The 24,125-nt window shown below is 36.5% G+C and overlaps 1 long non-coding RNA gene across 2 annotated transcripts in view; it reads left to right on the forward strand.

Moving 5' to 3' along the window:
* Positions 1-24,121, forward strand: part of LOC107000201 (uncharacterized) — a 62,274-nt gene extending 38,153 nt beyond the window's left edge. Inside the window, exons 6-8 of one of the 2 annotated variants that reach the window (XR_013397849.1) lie at positions 10,988-11,119; positions 11,467-11,546; positions 15,581-24,121. This is a non-coding gene — a long non-coding RNA (uncharacterized LOC107000201). The remainder of the gene's footprint in view (positions 1-10,987; positions 11,120-11,466; positions 11,547-15,580) is intronic. The other variant, XR_013397850.1, reaches the window with a different exon arrangement.
* Positions 24,122-24,125: the final 4 nt, after the last annotated feature.

Consider the following 24,125-nt stretch of genomic DNA (forward strand, 5'->3'; position numbering starts at 1 on the left):
CCACTTGAAGCCACAACTTTATAGGTTATAAATGAGAAGAATAATATTTATCTTTCCCTTGAGATGGTGCAATGGTTGATTAATAAATGCTTACAGGGTGTTCTGAAGATTACAAGTGTCAACTACTATTGTGATTATTATTAGCTGATCCTACAATCCAGAATTCAATGAGCACCAGGTTATGGCTGACTCTTTCATCTTCTGTACATACATTCTATCCACTGGAAGAATTAAATGTAAGCCCAGCATAATTAATTAATGTTTATGAAGCATGTTGTGAGTCTCAATTTCTGTAAGTGCCAAGTGCAGTTATAAGAAATATCATAGCTTTCATTTCAACCTTGTAGTAATATTAGATTCTGATTAGCTTCATTTTCATTATAGATCATGTACTTAGTGTCTCATTTCTATATTCTGTGCAGTGCCTGCTAGCCTGCTGCTATAAGTGTCCAATAAGGGCAGTAATAAAGTTGTAATCTCTTTTCTTTCTTTTTGATTCACCTTTGTGTGTATGTGTGTGTGTGTGTGTGTGTGTGCATATATATTTTTTTAAATAGACTATACAGGAAGAAAGAGCTCTTTCATTTTTGGCAAAAGATAATTCTAAATCTCTGTTGATGGGAATATGGAATCTTCTTTCTCCTGATTACCAATCAGGAAAATGAAAACTATTTACTGTGAAAAGTCTAGTTGTATCACTTCTAAATCATTTATAGTCCACTAAGTGCTTTGAATAATGGAGGAGCTAGGAGAGCCCCTGATTTAATTTTGTCTCTGTGTTTCTTTAGTATCTTTGTGCTTTCTTGCATTTAGAGGAATAGCACAGAACAGAGAGTTTAGATGATTTTTTAAAGAAAGCTATTAAAAGCTTTTACAAGGGACTTGAGCTTTAATAAAACCTCTCTGTATGCCAAAAGGCCAAATCTCCAGGGATCTGGAAAGAAGCAACCTCAAAGTTAAACATTTGCAAAGCAAACTAAATTCATGAGTTTAACATCATTTTTTCCATCTCCCACCCTTATCTTTCTTATAATAAATACAACATTGGTTCAATATATTCTTTAACCCAACATCTCTAATAGATAGCAATATCAAACTTTAAGAGCACATATTTGCCTGACATTTTAGTTTATAAAATGCTATATTACATATGTATTAGTTTTCTATTGCTGCCCTAACAAAACTATCATAAATTTAGTAGCTTAAAACAATCACTATCTACTATTTCACAGTTTTGTAGGTTAAAAGCCCAGGTTCAGGTTGGCTCAGCTGGCTCTCTGCTCCAAGTTTCAGAAGGCTGAAATCAAGGTGTATGCAGGGCTCTCTTCCTTTCTGGAGGCTCTGGGAGGGTCTTCACTTCCCATCTCATTCACATTGTTGGCAGAATTCAGTTCCAGGCAGTTAGAGGACTATGGTCTCCACTTCCTTGCTGAGTATTGGCTGGGGTGATTTTCAACTGTTACAGGCAGCCTGCATTCCTTCATTAATGGCCTCATAGTGGATCAAATCCTTTTCAAGCTTTGAATCTTTCTAATATTCCCTTTTGCCTCATCTCTCCTCTGCTCTCTGCCTGGAAAAAAACATCTTTTTTAAGAGCTCATGTGATTAGACTGAACCCTGCCTGATAATACAAAATAATCTCACCACATCAAGATCTGTAAATTTCATTATGTCTGCAACCCCTTTTGTCATGTAACACAATATATTAGCAGGTGCCAGAGATTAAGGCATAGACATCTTTGAGGGGAGACTGTTTTACTGCCTGTAATTCCACAGAATTATCATACCAGGCAAGGTGGACAATATTATCCTAATTTTATAGAGGAAGAAATACAGTATTTCAGTAGCATGAATTATTTGACCCAGGTCACAGAGTAAATAAATGGCAGAGCCCGGGAGTAAAGACTAAAATCCTTTTGTCATTTTTAGTTATTTTTGCTTTTAATAAACATTTAAAGGGCTCATGGTAAGTGTCAGGTTTCTATATCAAATCTGAGAATACAGGGATGAAAGATGTCTCTGAATTTAACAGGTTCATAATCTTACCGGCAACACCGAGAAATGTCCAAGAAATTTAATATAGTTTGTAAAGGCTTGATAAAGAACACAGAAGGAGTATAATCTCAGGGAGGAAAATAAGTGGGCATTAAGAAAACCTTTACAAAGAAGGTGATCTTTGAAAACGCTCCTTAAGATCACGTAGGAGTTCATCAGTTAGATAGCCAAGGTATATTGGGAACAGCATATGTAAATGCTTGGTGTCAAGAAATGCTAGGGCTCCTCTGAAATCCAGTAAATGAGGTGAATGGCACCAGTAGAAAGGAATTGACAGATAAGCCTGTGAAGGTGGGTATAATACTGTGAAGGACATTTTAAACAGCACTGTAAACCTCCATGGTGAGGAAGAGCTGAAGCATTTAAGCCAGGGTTGACATATTCCAATATGCATATTAGAAATGTATAAAATAAGGGGCTTGATAAAATGAGCTGAGATGGTGAACAATGGTGATCATTAAATTTAAGGCACTTGCCAGATATTTTGAAGATTACAAAGAATATAAATGATGCATATGTCCCTATGGAGTTTTTCGTCTTCTATCAAAACTCTTTTGGTTGCAAGGAACGGAAAGCCAATTCAAACTAACATTAACTGGAAAAGCAGAATATGTTGATTCACGTTACTGAAAATCATGGGGCAGATGACTTCAGGCAGAGCTGGATCCAGAGGCTCATTTGATGTCATCAAGGATCTCTCTCTCTCTATCTCTGACTTCTGTCCTCCTCTTTTCTGGAATCACTTCAGAGAACTTTCCTTCATGCTGCAGCAAAGATGGCCAGCAGCAATTTTTGGATTTGCATTATCCATACAGCTAATAATCCCAGAGAAAGGAGCATTTCCTTTCTCCCACCACCCATATTATTCTGAAAAAAAGGACTCTGATTGGTCTTGCTTACACATGCCCAGCAATGGACAAATTACTCTGTTTACAGGGACAGCATACTCTAAATAGCTTAACTTAGTTATACATCCACTTCTGTATCAGGGAAAATGCAGCCAATCTCGTGTGTTGGAGTCAGAGCATTTCCTGAAATAGAGAAATGACAGATTTCCTGAAGCAGAGAACAACAGTCAGGCAAATATAACTGATCTCCATCACACAAGCGTACAAATCACCAGAGGGTGTTATTAAAATGCAGCTTGTGGGCGGGGCGCGGTAGCTCACGCCTGTGATCCCAGCACTTTGGGAGGCTGAGGTGGGCGGATCACGAGGTCAGGAGATCGAGACCATCCTGGCTAACACGATGAAATCTCGTCTCCACTAAGAATGCAAAAAATTAGCCGGGCGTGGTGGCGGGCGCCTATAGTCCCAGCTTCTCGGGAGGCTGACGCAGGAGAATGGTGTGAACCCAGGAGGCGGAGCTTGCAGTGAGCTGAGATCTGGCCACCGCACTCCAACCTGGGCGACACAGCCAGACTCCGTCTCCAAAAAAAAAAAAAAAAAAAAAAAAAAAAAAAAAAAAAAAAAAAAAAATTGCAGTTTGTGTTTCCGTAGTACTGGGAGGAGGCCTGAGTTTCTGCATGTTTAGAAGCTCCTAGGTGACACCGATGCTAGTGGTCCATGGACCACATTTTGGGTAACAAGGCACTGTATTATCTGTGGGGTAGCCAAGCCCAGCATGTGAAAAGATAACCATAGTAATAAAAAATGCAAGTTGTGATTCAAGATGATGACAGAAGAGAGGTACAAAGGGGGATTATCAATCAAATTTCAACGACAATGTATACCCCACACTAATACAAAGAAGGATTTCCTCTAGGATACATTAAAAGCCTCAAACTGTGGTCTGCAGTTAACCTGATAGGTTTTCAAGGGGTCCATGAGGCAAAAACTGTTTTCATAAGAATATTATCATGTTATTTTATTCTTTTTCCCACACTGACATGTAGTGATTGTACAAAAGCAATGATAAGTCAAACTACTGGCAGCTTGAACAGTAGTGATAGTTTCATCACTAACATGCCCTCACTTTATTAAAAAAAGGAAGAAAACAAGAAATGTCAGTTTTGTTAAAAAATGTACCCAATGAAGCAGAAAACACTGTTAATTCATTAATCCCAATCTTGAATTTTATTAGATATTTTTAACGTCCTGTGTAGTGAAATGGGAATTATGTATAAAACATTCTGCTGGATGATGGTTGTCAAGAGGAAAAACACTTGTGAAATTGAGTTACAAGCCCAAGTAGCCACTTTTTCATTGAACACATTTATTATTTGAGAGAATGACTGACAGATTATGGCCATTCTGACTTTGGTATTTGGATGTTTTATTAAAAATGAATGAATGAGTCTCCTACTTCAAAAAATGATAGTTTTCATTCTTAACAATAACATTAGAACTTTCCAGCAAACATTAGAACTTTGCAAAATATGTCCCCAGGATTGTGATGGCATCTCAATTCTGAAAAGCTTTGGTGTTAAGATTGATGGTATATTAATAAATGCAATTTTAAAATTGCTGTGTAATCATTTGGATGATTTACATCGTTCAGTGAGTCAAATTTTCCAAATGGCCAATGCACAATGTTGCAAAGATATTTATAGGTGAAAAATCCATTGGAAGTGCAAGACAGACACATAGACATCCCTACAATATGTACCAAAAATTCATTGATGTGGTTCCAGATTCCATATTGCAACTAAACTTTAAGCAACTGTCTCTTTCCAAGTTTAGTTCCAAAGAAGGGTATCCACAATTATCTTACAGAATGAGTAAAGTACTCTTCTCATTCCAAAATACGTATCTGTGCGGGCCAGATTGTCTTCACATACTTCAACCTAAACATATATTGCAACAGATTGAATGCAGTAGCTGATATGAGAACTCAACTTCTCTGAAATCAGGCATTAGGGAATTAACAAAAATGTGAAACAATGCCACTCTTGTCAAAAATGACTTCTTTTTGGGCCTTGGAAAGCATAGTTATTTTGTCATAAAACTATTTCATTTATTTTAGCATGCATTTGGTTTAATGTTATTTTTAGTAGCATTAAAGTAGAAATATTTAAAATTTTTCCTCTGTTAAAAATTTTCTAATTAGGTAAATGTTTATTGGGTTAATCTACATAAATAAAAGCTCTTTGGGATTCTTAATAGTTTTTAAGACTGTAAAGTGGTCCTGAGACCAAAATGTTTGTGAACTACTGGGGAAGGCTAATCAGAAAAACCTGAGATCGCCAGGTTTTTACTGCCTTTTAATTATGGAATATGTTATAATAGCACAAAAACCATGGGTCCTTACTCCTTGAATAAGCTTCCATCATCTAATTTGGTGTTGTTAACCTTTTGGATAAGGTATTTGGAATAGACCCTGTGCTTTAAAAATATTTCAGACAAAAACAAAAAACAGAAGTAAAAGACAATACTCACAAATAAATACAATTAGTCTCCTTTAAACGCTACTGAGTATAATACAGCATTAAATGTTTGTACTTTTACTTAAAATGTGATTCTTCAAAATAAAATTTAGAGATCAAGTCTTTCACATTTCTGAAATAAATACTATTTGACAGGGCTTCTGTTTGTCCCAATTTTCTTTCTTTCTCTAGCCCCTTCCTTCCTTCCTTCCTTCCTTCCTTCCTCCCTCCCTTCCATCCTTCCTCCCTACCTCTCCCTCTCTCCCCCTCCTCCCTCCCTCTCCCTCTCTCCCCCTCCCTCCCTTCTCTTTCTCTCTCTCTTTCTTTTTCTTTCTTTCTTTCTTTCTTTCTTTCTTTCTTTCTTTCTTTCTTTCTTTCTTTCTTCCTTCCTTCCTTCCTTCCTTCCTTCCTTCCTTTCTTCCTTCCTTTCTTCCTTTCTTTTTCTTTCCTTCTCTTTCTTTCTTTTTTCTTTCTTTCTTTCCTTCTCTTTCTTTCTTCTTTCTTTCTTTCTTTTCCTTCCTTCCTTCCCTTCCCTTCTCCTTCCTTCCTTCCTTCCTTCCTTCCTTCCTTCCTTCCTTCCTTTCTCTCCCTTCCTTCCTTCCTCTGTCCCCCTCCCTCTCCCTTTCTCCCTCTCCCTCCCTCCCTCTCTCCCTCCTTCTCTCTCTCTCTTTCTTTCTTTCTTTCTTTCTTTCTTTCTTTCTTTCTTTCTTTCTTTCTTTCTTTCTTTCTTTCTTTCTTTCTTTTTCTTTCTTTCTTTCTTTCTTTCTTTCTTTCTTTCTTTCTTTCTCTCTTTCTTTCTTTTTCTCTCTCTCTCCTTTCCTTCTTTTCTTTCTTTCTCTTTCCTTTCTTTCTTTCTCTTTCTTTCCTTCTTTCTTTCTTCTTTTTCCTTTCTTTCTTTTCCTTCCTTCCTTCCCTTCCCTTCTCCTTCCTTCCCTTCCCTTCTCCTTCCTTCCTTCCATCCTTCCTTCCTTCCCTCCTCCCTCCCTCTCTCCCTCCCTCCCTCCATCCCTCTCTCTCTCTCTCTCTCTTTCTTTTCTTTCTTGCTTTCTCTTTGTTTTGCTACTGCTTTTTGAGATGTCAAAACACACTTAAATAGTTGTTGAGAGTTGGTCCTTATTTTTCAGTACTTTCCTTTCCCTTTAATGCTAAACTGAAGGTTGGATCACTAGAGGGTTGGTTGATAGATATATTCTACCCAAGATTATCACCTCAGGATAAGTTTATAAAGCTTATTATGTGAATAGCCATATTTCTTCCACCTGAAAACAAAGCTTTAGAAAAAAACTTAGCATTCCCTATAGGAAGATTTGTACCACTTGCTGTTTATCACATATTATTCTAGATGCCTTGCAAATGTTGACACATTTAAACCTCTTAACAATATTATGAAGAACCTATGAAGACATTGGAGCCCATGGCGCTTAAGTTACTCATTCAAGGTCATACAACTATTGAGTGATAGAGAGCCCAGGCAATCTGACTCCAGATATGTGTCCATAACCGAAGGCATTAGGCTGAATTAGTGTGTTGGAGATCATTTAAAAAACAACATCTCAAATGAAGAGTTGCTTAATTTTGGTGGGAATAATCTTAATTAGGATTTACTTGTTCATTGGACACATACCCTTGTGCTTGTAAGGCTTCCAAGAAGAGATTCAGGAGAGGTTTAGGTCACAAGAGATATAACTTAGCAATAATTTAGAGTTGGTGGAAATCTAGCAATGCTCCTCCAACATTGCCGGCAACATACCCACCAAAAGTATGCAAAAGTATGCAAACCTTGGTTCTCTTTTACAAATGACAAAATGCTTTTGAACTTTCATACTTTATCTTATGTTTTTGAATTTTGCATATGATAATGCTTTAATATGAAAATCATGTTTTAAGTTACTCCTCATTGAATAAAACTAATTATCCAAGAGATCAGCTGCCACAGTCTTTTGAAGATTGGAGTGGCTCCTGGCACATTGTACCAATCGCACCTGGAGAAACCTAGCTCCATAGAATACTTTTGGAAGACCATGGGGTGTTTATTCTTCTTTGTCTACTCTTTGTGCACTACTGCTCAGGCACTCCATACCAGCCAGAATTTGGTTGCCTAGTTCTAAATAAAATGTTAAGAAGAGGGCTCCATATGAGAAACTGTGTACACTAAATAGGTTTAGTGAAGTCATCCAATGGTCCTTCTTTAACTCATGCCAGTAGTCGCAGTATCAAAAGTCTAAAGAGATTAACGAGGTAACTTGAATGAATGAAATAGGTCAGGTATGCATATTATAGGAAATGTCGGAGACTCAGATAAATGGAGGGCATGTGTACTATTTAATGTGAGATGAAGTACATACCTTCAACCCACTAAGAATGGGGATCAGGTCACCTCATGTTTTGATCTTTAAAAAATTAGAGAAGCAATTTAAATTATTATCTGAATTTTTTTTGATTTTGGTAAAAAGTTCAGTTTTATAAAATATGTAGACAACCAAATGAGTTTCAGACCTATATGTTGTATCATCTTTCAGTAAAGGTAACACCATTTATGTTGCACAGTTGTGTATGTCGTTGATTGTTGAGTAGGCACACCCTGGTTGCATGTGTGTCAGGGAAAGGGTGAGAAGAGAAACTTTTGTCCTCTGATCATCTTAAAGTTTTTGTTTCCATCTACTTACAAGTCCCAAGAGGAGAATTAGGATGTCGCTTTCTGAACATGTTTATGGTATCATCCTCTGAGGAACATACATTTCTTTTGTTCTCTCTCCGATGGAAAAATGGAACAACTTTTTCCCATCCTCTGAAAAGTTCTCTGTATGTTGAAATAGTTATTAAGGCTCTCTTTGTTCATGTTTTTGCTTTCGTTAGACAAAATAAACACAAATCCTAAAGTATTTGTTTAAAGATTTCTTTTCTTCTTACTTTTTAATTATTTTCACTGTAGAACTATGGACCTTCTTCAAGTTTCCCATAGCTTGCTTATTACATGGTTGCTCTGGAATAACTTGTCCTCATAACCATTTAGCCAAAGCTAAATATGAAGAGAACATTATTTGCAGTTATATTTTATGTCTTTGTGTTATTTTCAAACAGCATTGCATTTCTGACTGATATGTAACTTATAATCTGCTGCAATCCCTATATCATTCCTATTATATTTATGCATAACCAGTTATTTATTTTTGTCCCATAATTTGTAACTTTAACTGCCTTATAATTCATCTTAAATACTTTCCTTTCTGTATTTTTTTTCCATTCTGTGTCCAGAATGTTGGAGCTTATACTACATGGTGTCCAATACATAATAGGTGCTTAAGGCAGGTATAATGAATGAAATAACTAAACCAAGATTAGGCAATATATCCCACAATAATTTTTATTGGCTCTAACACAATATAGATTTATTGAACCTAGTAAAATCTAGTAGAAACTTTTTCCATACTTGACCAAATGTTTGGACTTTATCTAGAGAAAGATCTTTGTTTAAGCCTTGGCTCTTGCTTCTTATTAGCTATTTAGTTTGGAAAAATCATTCAAGTTCTCTAAGCCTTTGTTTTCTCCTCTAGAAAATGTATATAATAATAGCTACCTTTAAAGCTATTATGACATTTATACAAGATATTGTATGTAAAATGCTTAAAAGTCTTCTTGGTACATAGTGAATTCCCACAAAAATGCTGACTCATAAGAAAATGTAACACCCAAACCACTATATATGGATAAGTTAAAGAGGGGGATGTTTTTCTCAGCTCCTGTTTTCCCTTCTGAAAGGATTTATGATGGAAATTATTCTTGGATGCTTAAGAATTCTTCTTCAAGGTATTCTCTATTGATACTTAACTTTCTCATCTTTCTTGTCAAATTGAATGCATAGTACACTTGTTTAGTCCCAGAAAATACTTACTACAAAATGTTAAGACTTCAAAATTAGCAGCAGCATCAGTTTCATCTTTTCCTATTATCTTGAGATAAGATGATAGAAAAAAAGATAAGAATCTAAATGGCAAGAAGATCCCACTGATGCAACAAAATAAATGTATACCTGCCATTGAAATACTTCAGAGAAGAATAAAATTTTGGGAATTCAGTGAAGAGGGATGGTACCTTTGGAAAAAAGGAATCAGGTCTTATAGAGTGTGTGCCCGAGGAGATATAGGGTAAATGTCTCTTGGGTGATGATGACAGAGATGGGGGTGATGATGGCAGAACTGGTAGTGTTGATGATATGGATGAGTTACCATAACACGGAAAAGAGGGCTTGGCCACTACAGTAACAACAGAGTATTAGATATTCCAGTGAGTATCTGACTATGGCAAAGCTTTAGGAATGTAAAAGAGGAAATGGCAGTTCAGAAGTGACTCACAGCAACGTGAAAATAACAAACCGACAGACTGCATGGATGCTAAAATTCACAATTTAAAAATGGCCACCTGACACTCATGCCTCAGCAGATGTTGTAGTTTAAAGTGAAGATTTACAGTTTCTTTGGCAGGAAGTGAGTTGCTCAGGAAAAGGATTTTTATAAGACTTCTTAATTGTCATCAAATGATAGGATTTAGGGATGGCATTTGTTAACACAAGTTGCTATAAGGTGGTAACTCACACAAAGTTTACGTTAAGCTTAGGATTCACAATGCAGATTTTCAAAATCCAGATAACCTTGCAAGGCGATTTTCATTTTCAGCCACTGTAGAACATTATTTCCTACTCAGAACAACTTCAAAATTGTATGTTCCAGGGACACACTGAATTTTATTTGTACACCTTTCTAGTTTTACCTACACTAGGAAAATGGTCGTTAATGTGAGACAAATAAAAATCAGAAGATCCTAGTGTTATTACTCTTATTGTTAAGCTCATTCTCGGATTACATTTTTTTTTCATAAAAAGCACAACACCCTTAAAATTATAATGTACCAGTGGCCCTAATATTTGGAGAGCCAAATTGTATGTGGTTCCACTTGGGATAATTGTGTATGCAAGTGCCTGGAAAAATAGTGAAACTGAAACCAGTTTAAGAATCAAATTGCAAAATTTTGTTTTGGTTCTACCATTCATTATCTGTGTGTCATTTGTTAGGCAAATACTTTGAGTCTCACTTCTCCCTTTAGTTAAATGGGAATGATTTCACAATGGCTTCACAGTGCTGTTTGATAGGACAAAGGAAATAATGTAAGGTCAATGAAAACCACAAGGGTTGACCAAACATACATAAGGCACTACTATTACTAGCTACTAATACTACTTCTACTACTGTTATTACTGCTATTATAACTGCTGCCACCATCACTAACAGCATTACTTTCATCTTGGGTTTGCTTTGAGTAGCTATTTCTTATCCTGGATTTGAAGATGAGTAATATATAGATATACGACATATATACTATATTCCTCTGATACCTGTATAATTAAAACAGTGGAAGATAAGGTAAAACATAGTAATATGCTTTTACATATTTAGTTTTAATAAAATACACATCAATTGTAAAAAAGGGTCAAAAATAATACGAAATTATGATGTAAAAAGTGAAGTATATGAATAAATAAACAGAGGACTCTCTTCTGTTATCTTTTCCCAGTTCCATTCCCCAGAGGTTATTCAGTCTATACTTTTTCAGTGTACGTCTCTCAAGGCTGGTTGTTTCGGGAATGAAATAAGTACATCTTGGATGTAAACACTGTTCCAGCTATGCAAGTGTCTACACAAGCAAGTAAGTCAGCAAGTTAGTCTTCAAATACTTTGGCTTCTAGTGGGAAGACAAACTATCTTAAAACATCATCAATAACAAATAAATTTGGAGTGCCTGTTACCTACAGGGCGGAGTACTGGTTACACTGGGAAGTACGGATTCTCAGCTTTCCTTTTTGTTAACCTTCATACAGGCTGTTGTTCTCTTCTATCTATATTCAGCACATAGCGTCACTCTTTATTTTAAATAGATTTTCAGCTTATCTCACAGCTCCGAGTTTATAATTTATTTCTTCTGAAATGTGTTTCTTATGACATATAGAGAGTCACTGATTTCAGTAATCCCCATATACCTGAGTTCTTTTGCAGGTTGCCCAAACAGAGTGAATAGCATCTGTTTTAAATGGAGTGGCTGGAGCTCTGAGTGAAAGACAGGATCCCATAGGCAGGTATGTAAATGGGCCTGCCACAGATGGCCTAATTTTGGCTAGATTGGGATAAAATCTGGTTTCTGATACTAGGGTTATGTATGGCTGGCACAGGTGAGGGCATAGAGGGATGCTGGGCCAAGAAGATGTAAAAACATGCTTTAACTTAAAATTAGAGCCTAAACATTTCTCCATGTACATTTAAATGATTTTACAAGAGTCAAGAATATGCTATAATTACCCTGACCATTTACCATTGTGCATTATATTATTTCCAGTATTGTGTTATGAATAATGGCTGTAAGGAATGCCTTTGGGTATACATGTTTCTTCACATTTATACTCATTTCTTTAGAATAGAATCCCTAAGGTAGAAGTTCAAGTCAAAGGTTATAAAAATGGTAATGACATAGTTACAATTTTTATATCACCTAACTACGAGACCACAACAATTTAACTCACAACATTAATGCTTGAGATGGCCTGTCTCATGGGTTCCTCCTCCCCACCCCACCCCCTGCAGATTCTTCTTTAATCTCTGCTAATTTGACAGGAACAGAAAGGGGATTGTACTCGCATTTTCTTGATTGCCATGTCTATTGAATACTACTATTTCTTCCTTTGTGAATCGCTGATTGGTATGGAAATCTTCTTACAAACCTTAATAATTTGTATGAGCTTTTTATATAGAAATGATCTCAATCCATTGTGATACTTATTGGAATATTGTTTCCAGTTTATTTTTGCCTTTTAATTTGAATTATATTTCATTTATAGAATAACAAGTATTTTATGAGAATATAAACCAAAAATAAAATTCTAAGCCCTGCCAACTGACTGAATGGACCCCTCTTCTTGGCCAAGGGTATTCCAAAGTTAACCTGAAAAACTAGTTTAGGCCATGATGGAAAGTGGAGGTCAGACATGCCACATTATACTCTCCTCCCTTGGGAATTCAGGCACCGTGACCTACCAGCATTGACATTACAAAAGAAATCTTAAGACTGATGAAACAGACTCTTTGTAGCAATGACACCAAATTCCATCCTGACTAGTAAAACATCACATGACAGATAACAGGCCCTGAAAAGAATCAAAGTATGTTACCCCAAAATATATTTCTTTGACGTATTTTTAAAAGGTCCTTCAAAGCTGTCAGAATCAGGAGAGTGGAGCACCCTTTAAGGTTCACTAATAAGAAATTTACCATCTATGTCTCTGAAGCCGAATAGCTGGAGGTTTCATCTACATAATAAGAACCTTGATTTCTACAACCCCACTTATCTTAACCCAAGTATCTCTTTCTGCTGATTTCAATTCTTCAGGCAAAGCAACTCTTTCAAAGATTTGCCAATCAGGAAATCTTTGAATCCATCTATGACCTGGAACACCCCCTTCCCTCCCATTCCTGCTTTGAGATGTCCTGCCCCTCCAGGCTGAACCAATATACACCAACATATATTGATTGATACCTGTCTGTAACTTCTGCCCACCTAAAATGTATAAAATCAAGCTGTGACCCAACCTTCTCAGGACCTTCTGAGGCTGTTCATGGGCCCGTCCTTAAACTTGGCAAAACAAACTTCTAAACTGAGAGGAGCCTCAGATGCTTTTTGGTTTATAAAATCAAATAAATGATCTTTTATGTTATTTCTATTAAACAATGTAATAAATTAAAGATGATAATGCAAGATCATTTAATAACTCTAAACTATTACTACTAGCATTATTATTAGTGCTGCTACTAGTACTATTACTACTAATGCCACCACCACCACTATCATCACCATTTTCATTTGGACTATACAGAATAAAATGTGAAAGTCATCTTCATCTTTCCCCCTCACCCAAACCCAAATCAGAGCTAACTACTAGCAGTTTGATGTATATCCTTTAGAGCTTTTCTTTTATATTAATCTGGAATCTTCTTTACACTTACTCTTCTCATCCTATCAGCCATTGAATCCAGTGGATGCACCTTTCAAACCGCGTCTTTAATTTCCCATGTATTTTTGTTTCAAAGCCACTTTTATGGTCCAAGTCATCATCGTCTCTTACAATAGCCTAAAAGGGGCTCCAAACTTCAATTCTGTCTTCTTAACAACGCATTATCTTCACAGTGGTCCACAATGATCATTTAAAAAAGCACTTTCCTTTCAAGCCATGGAGTAGTTTTCCATTACAATTAGATTAAAACACACATCCTTAACCAGTTTATAAGACCCTGCAGGGACTGGCTCCTGTCTGTTCCTCCAGTTTCCTGCATTACCTCTTTTCTGCTTACCAACACTATTTTTATTTTTTATTTCCTTGAAGCTTTTTTCCTACTCGAGCCACATACTGTTGCCTCTCCTTGGGATGCTCTTTCCTCCCTATTCGCTTTACCTAACTAATTCCTACTCATTCTTCACATTAAAGATTACTTCTTCAGGTTTGTATTTTCTCAGGTTCACCAATCTAAATTACATTTCTCTTTTCATACTTTGAGTTTTCCACTGTAATAGTAATATCAATTATTAATAAACAATCGTTTGTGTAATTGTTTATTTAAGTAAACAATTTGTATTCCTCAGTAGACCATAAGTTCCATGAAAGCTAGGACATGGTCTCTGTCTTATTCACTTATTTGTAGGGGTTAGGGAAGGTTACTATCCAGGATAGGGCACCAGGAAAACATCTGAAGTGCTGAAAATGTTTTAGATCTTCATTTGGCTTGTAGGGACAGAAAGCGTGTGATACCTTTCCTCACCTGTCATAAGGGTCACGGCTGATACTCCTATAACAAAAGACAAGTTTACAAGAGAAAAACATCAATTTATTTAATCAAAGTTTTTTTGTGACATGGAAGCCTTCAAAAATGAAGACTCAAAGACTCGAGGGGAAACTGTTTTTGTCCTTAGATTGGGGACAGCCATGTAGAAATGTGATTGGACAAAGGGGTATCATCTAATTAATGGTGACAGACTCAGGTGAGGAACCCAGTAAGGCCTATCCATGTAAATTCTTCTTGGCTTCTCTGTGTAGCATCCTTTCCTCCTGGATATGGGGCTGGACCCCTCTGGAATGAGGGTCTTCAAAAGAGAAGGGAGAGAGTAACTTTTGTAGGTTTTAGGACTTGCTGTGGAGGAGAGGGCTTCTGGTTTCTATGACTTGCCTTGGGAAGGGAAATTCTGGTTGCTTTGACTCACTTCTGGGGAGAAAGGAGTTGGAGACAGGAGGGCAAGAGAAGGTCAGAGAGAACTTGCTTTTGAAGCCCTTCCAGTGTTCTTCAGTTCAAAGTACTCAGCATGTCAAAGTGCCATACTTATAGGGTGTCATTTTCTGAGCCCCACAGACTGATGGTTACAGAAATGATGACACTTATTTTTACATGTACATGAGTATATAAATTTGTAAAAACTCTTAAGGTTTGTGAAATTTATTATATATACATATATTATTAATATTATATATATTCAAGTAATCAAAGACATACACATTTCAAATTTGCATAGTGAGTGTCAGATTGTGCTTCAGAAACTATAACAATTTATATTCCATCAACAAATGTGAAGATACTCTTTTCCAACAATATGACAAGCAACAGGTAGTATCTCATTGATGCCCAAATTTGCTTCTTTGATTATTAGTAAAATTGAACTATGATCATATTTTCAATACATTTGGGACTTATTTCAGTATACAATATAAGGATTAAATTTATTTTTTTCATCCTGTTGTCCCAGAACCATTTATTGAATAATCTTTCCCTTCCTCTTTGATTTGTTATGCCATTAATCTTTATCATATTTTGTGATGTCAATGGCCTTGATAATATAATACATTCTTGTATATTGTAGGATCTATTTCTAAGATATCTATTCTCATCTATTCATTTGTCTCTTCATTATTGTACTAGTGCCATGCTGATTAAATTAATAGAATGTTAAAAAAGTCATCCTCATTAATCTTCTTTTTCGAATGTAAAGAGAATCCTGATGCTTTAAATGATGTCTAAAGTGGTTTTGTTAAGTTAAAAAGTACCCACTGAGATTTTAATTTGCAATTCATCTTAGGTTGGTTCCTCCTCAGGGAAACAGATGCTGAGATGGAGATTTGCATGCAGGAAGTTTATTTGGGAATCTCATGGGAATAACACCTGTAAGAGAAGAAAGAATGCAAAGGGAGAAGTAAACTGTGATGGAGTTGCAACGGAGGCTTCAGTTGATTCCATAGGGAGCTCTGAGGCTAGGATTGTTCTTCTGAATTGACTGAAATTAAACAAAAGAGCTACAGCAACCTGTTAATGGACACAAGCTACCTCCAAGAAGGTGTAGTGGGCAAGGCCAAGGGCAGTTTCTGGAGAAGGACTCAGCTACAAGCTGTCAGTAGCCAATACTCTGTCTCTGGAAATGAGTGCCCTGATCTTGAATAGGGATATGGGCAGTGCACCACAGTATCCATGTCACCATTTTTACAATCTTGCTTGCTTTTCCAGGAAAATGATTAGCTTTCCCTTCTATTCAGTATATTTTAAATAACTTCCTTAGGCTAAAAATACAAAAGAAAACAATCAGAAAAATTGATTAAATTTTCTGTGCAATGAGTAATAGATAAACAGAGCCTCAGTAGATGAGAATCATGCATTCAAATCAACAAGACACTGTAGCAGAAACAAATAACAATACTTTACTCATTATTAGTGAAAGTATAATGTGGTTCTTAGAAAGATACATCATCTATTCCTTTGTTTCCCTTTGGTTTTTCCAAACCCTTTCATCCTCCTTGAGCTATGAGTGAACTTCAAGAGCTTCCTCTCATTCTTCTTCCTCCTTAAACTCTGCATCTTTTGACATAGCTGACCATCAAACCCAACATTTGTATGTGCAGATGTCTCCTGAGCATCCCTTTCATCTCGATAGGCTCATTATTTTCCCCCCTCAAACATTCTTGTTTCATATGTTCTCTTCAGGGCCATCTCCAACTCTTTCTCATAGCCTACTTTTAGTTTGTGGTCAGGACTTGCCACGCCTACCTATGGGATGGGTTTGAAACTCCTTCTCATTTTTATTCTTGATGCTATAAGCCAAAGTAACATCAATATTATTTCTTATATGGAGTAATGCTGTAAACTCCTGATTTCCATGTCTCTAATTGTTTCCATCTGTAACCAGTTATGTCACTGACAATACCATCATCAACACCCAAGTTCAAATATTTTGATGACTACTTCTCATAGAAAAAAAAATCTAAGTGTGCTCACATGGAATTCAAAGCTCTGCATATTCTGGACCTCACCTAGAGTCTTGGTCTGTAGCCCAGATTTACCATATTGCTTGCCTTCTCATATCTCTTGTTTATATTGCTTCCATGTGTCTCTTTTCTTTGTTATAAATGTAATTTTCCATTTGTCCCTCCCCAAAGACATTCTATTCATTTTCAAGACCAATCTCAATTGCTACCTCAGTGAAGAATTCTTGGATTCCCACAGTAGAAATCAATTGTGCATCCTCTTATTTCCAAATGTGCTTTGTTTATGCCACTCTTGCAATGTGTATCCTGTGTATGTATATACTTGTATGTATGCCTCCCTGAATATACTGAGTTTTGGAAGGCAGGAGCTGTTTATTTTTTTCATCTTTGTATTCTTCACAGAGTCTGGCCTAGCCTAATTCTTTATTGTGCAAAATATATGGTTGTGGAATATAATTCTGATGTCTAAGGCAAGGATGTAATTGCTTCATTCATTCTATACTCCCTGAAATGCATCTAGAGCCATGCTGTCCAATATAGTAGCCATTAGCCACATGTGGTCATTTAAATTTAAATTAATTAAAAGGAAAGGAAAGATTCAGTTCCTCAGTCATACTAGCCACATTTCATGTGTTCTAGCAGCCACACGGGGCTCATGGCTACCTCCCATGATGACCACTACAGATATGGAACATTTCCATTGTCACGGAAAGTTCTACTGAACAGTGCTGCTCTATCGGATTTGCATTAGAATGCTTTCAACTGCAAGTAACAGAATTCTCAATTCATATTGAGTTGGGCTCCTCAAAAGCAGACCCTGAGACAAGGTTTTAGCTTATGTAATTTATTTAGGAGGTGATCCCAAAGTCAAGTAGAGCACATTTGTAGGAAACATAAAAGTAAGAAAAGGAAGGTAAAAGAGCCAGTAGATGGCATATTAATATGAAGTTTCAACTGTAGGCAACTGGGACTCCTTTGGAATCCTCTGAGAAAACTCACTTCCGAAATGTCCCGCCAGGTGTGGGAAGGCTGAACCCTCCAACTCCACCAAATCTCCTTCTTTATTGATTGGGGATAAGGGGGAAGAGGCTTAAACCCCTCCTCCACTTTGGCATTGCAACCTCAGGATGAGAAGAAGAGGTGCAGGTGCTTGAGGTGGGAAACTGTCAGAGTGCTAGAAACTATTGCAGCAGCAGATCATCTCAGGGAGGCAAAGAGCACGTGTTGGTGCATCAACAGACTCTTCTACACATCGAAATGGGAGTAAAACAATAACTAAAATCTATTATCTCACATACAAATGTCTGGAAAAAGGAAAAGTTAACATTTTGTTAATTCAGTGGGTTAATGATGAAGGGGCTCTGGATTGGCAGTTCTGCAATAATCTTGAGTTTCCTCCTAACATCATCTCAAGTTGTCTGCAGCCCTTCCAAACATTACGATTTCGGAAGTAAGTATTCCAGTGGCAGGAATGAGTGAATCCACGTTTGGAGTCTTATAAAGAGTTAAATCATTTCTACAAACCCTGCCAGAAGACTTCCCTCTGTATCTCAGAGGTCAAGGCTGCACCATGTGGCCATGACAATGGCAGAGTAATAGACTTGTTGTGATTGGTTTAAACTAATCAACACTCACCTCTTGGGTCCAGGGACAGGGCTGACTTTCTTAAGCAAAATACTTCCCAATATCTGAAAACAATAGACTTCTGTTGGCAAAGAGAAGAGATAAATAGGGTGGTGATGCATATGTCCTGGGTAAGCAAGAGTATGTCACAGGTGCAGGCAGCAACTTTTAAGAAAAATATTAACAAACTCGAGAGAATCTAGAGAAAAAGGACGAGGATTTCCAAGCCTTAGCAACTGCATTGTATTTTGAGTAAATAAAGGAACCAGGCACAATCAGAGCTTGATGTCATTACACCAGTACATTAACCAACCTTTGAACTTCTGTAATATACAGATGGAAAAAGGGTATTATGGTAGCTATCATTAAATATTTAAAAAATAGCATTGGTTGGTAGATAAATTTAATTATATGATGTACCAGAGGCTATAGCTGGGACCAGTGTGAGAGTTATATGTTTTTTCATATATTGAACAGAGATTTAGACTTAACAATTAGTTTATATATCATAAATAATATGAAAAAATAGTAACATCTTCACCAATGGAAAAATTAAGAAGAGCGGAATTCCATTAATGGTTTACATTCCAGCAGTGCTTCATGTTTCAAAGTATCATTTAATTGAACTATTATTAAACCCTTATAAGGTATAGTATGTAAACACTATTGTCTCTATTTTCCGTATGGAAAGAATGAGTTCAGCAAGTTTAATGATTGCTTAAGATCATGGAGCTAGTAATTGGCAAAGATGTGACACACACTCAAATTTTCTGATCCTCAAATACTGGTATTCCTAAGTCATAACTATCTGGGTATTTAAAATGTTTTAGGTAATTGAAAATAACTTTGTAATAGACCTGAATTTGACTATGCTTCTATTGCTTTGTATCACAAACAATCTTGTTCCCAGGAATGCTCATCATTAGCCACTTCAGCCTCCCTCCCTCCCTCCCTTTCTCCCTTCCTTCCTCCCTCCCTTCCTTCCTTGTTTCTTGAGACAGGATCTCACTTTGTCACCCATCCTGGAGTGCTCACTGCAGCCCCAAGCTCTAGGCTCAAGTGATCCTCCCACCTTAGCCTCCTGAGTGGCTGGGACTACAGGTGTGCGCCACCATGCCCAGCTAATTTTAAAATTTTTGTAGAATTGGGGTCTTGCCATGCTGCTCTGGCTGGTCTTAAACTCCTGGGCTCAACTGACTCTCCCCATTTGGCCTCCTAAAGTTCTAGGATTGTAGGTATGAGTCACTGTGCCTGGAGTAAAGTCACATTTCTTATTGTCCCTGCTGCAGTATGTCTATATCCTGCAGATTCTGCTTGTATTTCCTTTAGTGGAAGATGTTTTATTTGGTATTAGTCATTATGTATATTTTTACCCCTTTCCAGTATACATTATATGGTATCTGGTTTGTGAATAAATGAAAACATAGTACAGGAAATAGATCTTGTTTCTTTTCTTGGACATTTTGAATTTTTTCTCTTTCTTGGTGTCTTCTGGTTTATTTTATGATTCATTGAAACATGGCAAATTCTCTCCTTCCTTTCATTTGTATTCAATATTAAGGATTACCATTGCTTCTGTTACACAGTCTTCTGTTCTTAACTTCCTCACAGGGTGGACATCAGTGTCTTCTATACAGCCTGCACTCAGTGGAATTCTCTTCAAATAAATTAGGAGATTCTATTTTTAGATATGAAATCTCTTTATCCAGTTCTGGATGCTGCTTTATGGCGTGATTTTTTTTTTAGATTAGTGCAACCATACTATTTCTGTAGTTTTTGAGATGGAATTTTTAATATCCACCAGAGCTTCAAGCTTTACATGATTTGAAGCAGCTCATTATATTCAGATAACAAATGGACTTTGCTTCTCAAATATGTTTGATGTAGACTTTTCTTTCAACTACTCACATGGGTAACTTTTGAACTAGTGATTGTTGATACTGTATTGGTCACTTCAAAATGTGTTGTGGCTACTCCAAACAATACCAAAGAATTTTTACCTCCAAAATTATGCAACATACATGCCAAAAATCATAGACTTTGTAAATACTTTCCAGTTACTGCCGTGGTGCTTGTTTGCTTCTTAGCGTTTACATTGGTCTGCTATTTCCTTTTAATTGGTGCTTTATTTCATAGTAACAAAAATAATAATACAGATAATAACAATATTGAACAGTTATTGAGATTTTACTGTGGATGAGGCATCATTCTAGGCATTTTACATAAATTAACATAAGAACGTTGTCCACAGAGTACTGTTGTTATCCCCATTTTACAAATTTGAAAACTGAGGCACAGAGAGGTTAAGTAAATTATTCAGTCACACAGCTATAAAATGGTGAAGTCAAGATTGCCACCTAGGCACACCACTATACTTTTAAAAAAATAATATTAGTAATAACATTTTGTTATTAACATTTAACATTTTATTAACATTTATTATTGTTATTATTACAAAATGTTCTCCAAGTTGGAATCCAAGTTGGAAAGTGGGCAGTAAAGCACAAAGGAAACTTGTTTCTAAGATGTATTAATGAATTTCTTCATTCTCTTCAAACATTCTTTGAGTATCCAACTTGCATATTTAAGTACTGGTCAACGTTTAATATTTGACATCTATATACATATATATGTAAGTATAAAAAATAAATTTTAAAAATGGGCATTCTCACCTAAACCCTCTGTATAGACTCTAAAATCTTTGGGATTATAAATTGTAGCTTATGAAGTCACCATTTTTTTGTTCTTAAATTTTCTGTCTCATTTTTTAATTGATATGTAAGGGCTGACTTGACCTGTCTTTGAAGGAAGCCTAAACTAGGAAGTAAAAGCAAGTGAGAGGAATAAAATTAGAGAGAATAGCAGGCTGGAAGGATTCCTGTTAGCTGTAAAAGCAGTAAGACATGTAAATAAAGGAGATAAAAAGTTTAAGTCAGAAACACTAAAAGATAAAAGGAGTTTAAATAGTTTAAATATTCTTATATGAGAGAAAAAATATGAATGTTTGGAAACAAATGCCAATCTATAGAATCATAAATTAGCATTAATTTTTATAAATCAGAGAAAAAGAAAACTCAAATCTGTCTCTATATATACTTAGGAAAGAAAAATTGGAGTCATTACTATTTATCATTTTTCCTCAGAAAAATGATGGGAAAAGAGAAATAAAAAGTCAAAGAGATGAATAGGGAAAAAAGAAGCAATGCAACAAAAGGAAAACAAGAAAAAATATTGATGGAGCAATATTTACGGAGAAATTACTATGATTTTTAATGACTAAATGCCACAGATACATAAAATGTGAGAGGAAAGCAGAGTTGAGTCATTCCCACAGCTGGCTGTTGAAGAAAAGGCTGTAATGCTTCTTTATTATGACAATTGACTGGCCAGATAATTTATGATTCAGTAAGTTACGGGTGTGGGAAATGGAGTGGAAACATACAAGGGACTCAGCAAACTGTAAAACTGCATTGGCTTTATCAGTGGACTCATGTTGAGTCCATCTAGTTGATGAACATCCTTATCAGCCAGCAAATATAAATGACTTATGGGAATAATATTTCAAAGCATAATGACACAGCTATATCTAGTATTCTTCTAAGATCTGGGTTATTAAATATTAAATATCAAAGCTGTAAATTATAGTAGCAGTTTTATATAACTAAATTAAATTCAAACAAAACCTAATTTCCTTAATCATTGGCTGTAATCCTCCAGGAACATATGCTATTAACTCAACTACAAATGGCACAGAAATTGTATGACTTCAGTTAAGTTATTTGATATCAAATTCTAATCCAGGGCAGACTTCTCTGTAAATCTCCTACAGGGATTTTAATACCTCTACAATCATATTGGCTTTTTACAGAGTAACTAATCTTTTCATACTCTGATTTCTTGCTCCTTTATTCAATTTCTTTTTTCTCTCTCTTTTTTCTCTCAGAGCATATTCTAGGTCAATTTTTAAAACAAACTTCCTATGGAATTTTAAAATTTTGTCCAGAGTTATCACCACAGTTATTATAACCTGGGATTTTGTACAGAAAACTAATTAAACTTAGCTGGAAGTATTTATAGCTCCAATTAACTGTTTATGGCCATGTATGTCAGTGCAAACCCAAAATAGTAAAAAAATGATCAGTCTAATCTGGCTCCTTGTCCCGGTGGCCAAATGTCTATCATGGAGTTTGTTCAGTGATGAAGTGCATTGTGGCTGTTGTAATTGTGAATAAATGGCTGAAGTGAATTAATTTTGTTCTCTTCTTGGCTAACTGTTAACCATTTTTTGAGAAGTTCGTTATGGTCATAGAGTAAGTAATTTATCATTTAGAAACTAAAATTGCTTGAAAGTAAAAGTTTGAAAGGGAGGGAAGTATCAAATCATATGATAGGGATATACACAACAGTAGGAAAATGAGAGTCCCGAAGAAAATGGATGCCTGAGAAGTTTGGGCCTCTGTTATTAACCAAGGTAAACAGCGATGTGAGGCATGGGGAGATTAGTCTTGCTAGACTCTTAAAGGAAGGAGGGTAACTATTTCAGGTTTTAATACTGAATGTCAGGCTTCCTGAATACGAGGATGAAGTAGTCCAGGCCTTCCTTGAATCTAATAAGATTCCCATCTTACCATTCAGCAAGGTAGCCTGGTCAACAGAGGAGACAGTTGCTTTCCTGGAGAGCAAAAGGTGATAACTATTTCCTTTTGCACTTATATGGTAAAAAGTCTTTTTTTTTGTTTTGTTTTTGTTTGGTTTTTGTTTTGTTTTGTTTTTTGTTTTTGTTTTTGTTTTTGTTTTAGAGACAGGGTCTTGGTCTGTCACCCAGGTTGGAGTGCAGTGGCATGATCACAGCTCACTGCAGCCTTGAACTCCTGGGCTCAGGTGATCTTCCCACCTCAGCCTCCCTTGTAGCTGGGACTACAGGTACACGCCTCCACTCCAACTTTATTTGCTGAAGACTCTTACCTTTTCTGTATCCCAGACTTCCCCAGCCTTAGGGTCTCTCCCAACTCATTTCTGCTTGCCTATGTATATCTTCACTTGGATGTCTAATAGTCAGAGCAACATGAACTTGGCTCTTGTTACAATCAGGGTCTCAGCATCGGACAGCTGGCATACTCAAAAGGTTTAACTGAAAGTTTAATGAGAGCCAGGAGTGGTGGCTCATGCCTATAATCCCAGCACTTTGAGAGGCTGAGGCAGGCAGATCACTTGAAGTTAGGAGTTCGAGACCAGCCTGGCCAACATGGCAAAAACCCTTCTGTACTAAAAATACAAAAATTAACCGGGCATGGTGGCACGTGCCTGTAATCTCAGGTACTGGGGAGGCTGCGGCAGGAGAATTGCTTGAACCTGGGAGATGGAGATTGCAGTGAGTTGAGATCATGCCACTGTACTCCAGCCTGGGCAATGGAAAAAAAGAAAGTTCAATGAGGTAGAGTTTACCAAGGTGTGGGCAGAACTACAGAAGCCAATACAAGGTGTTAAGGCATCCCGGGATTTGCAACATTGGGAAGCTGTTATCTTCTTTAATCCTGTAGGGACAAGCAAAAGGAACCCAGAGAAAGCCTGGAGTCATAGAACAAGGTCCATCCAATTGAAATAGTAATCCCAGAATGCAGTGACTGGCAGAACTGAAGTGAGACAGGGAGGGGTCTAAAGGAATAAATTCTCCTACTTGTTTCTTATTCAGCCTCTTGCTGGTACCTCATATTGCCTTATGCCATTTGAAATCAGATGAAAAGA

This window comes from Macaca mulatta, chromosome 9, assembly GCF_049350105.2.
Source record: "Macaca mulatta isolate MMU2019108-1 chromosome 9, T2T-MMU8v2.0, whole genome shotgun sequence".
Taxonomy (NCBI): Eukaryota; Metazoa; Chordata; class Mammalia; order Primates; family Cercopithecidae; genus Macaca; species Macaca mulatta.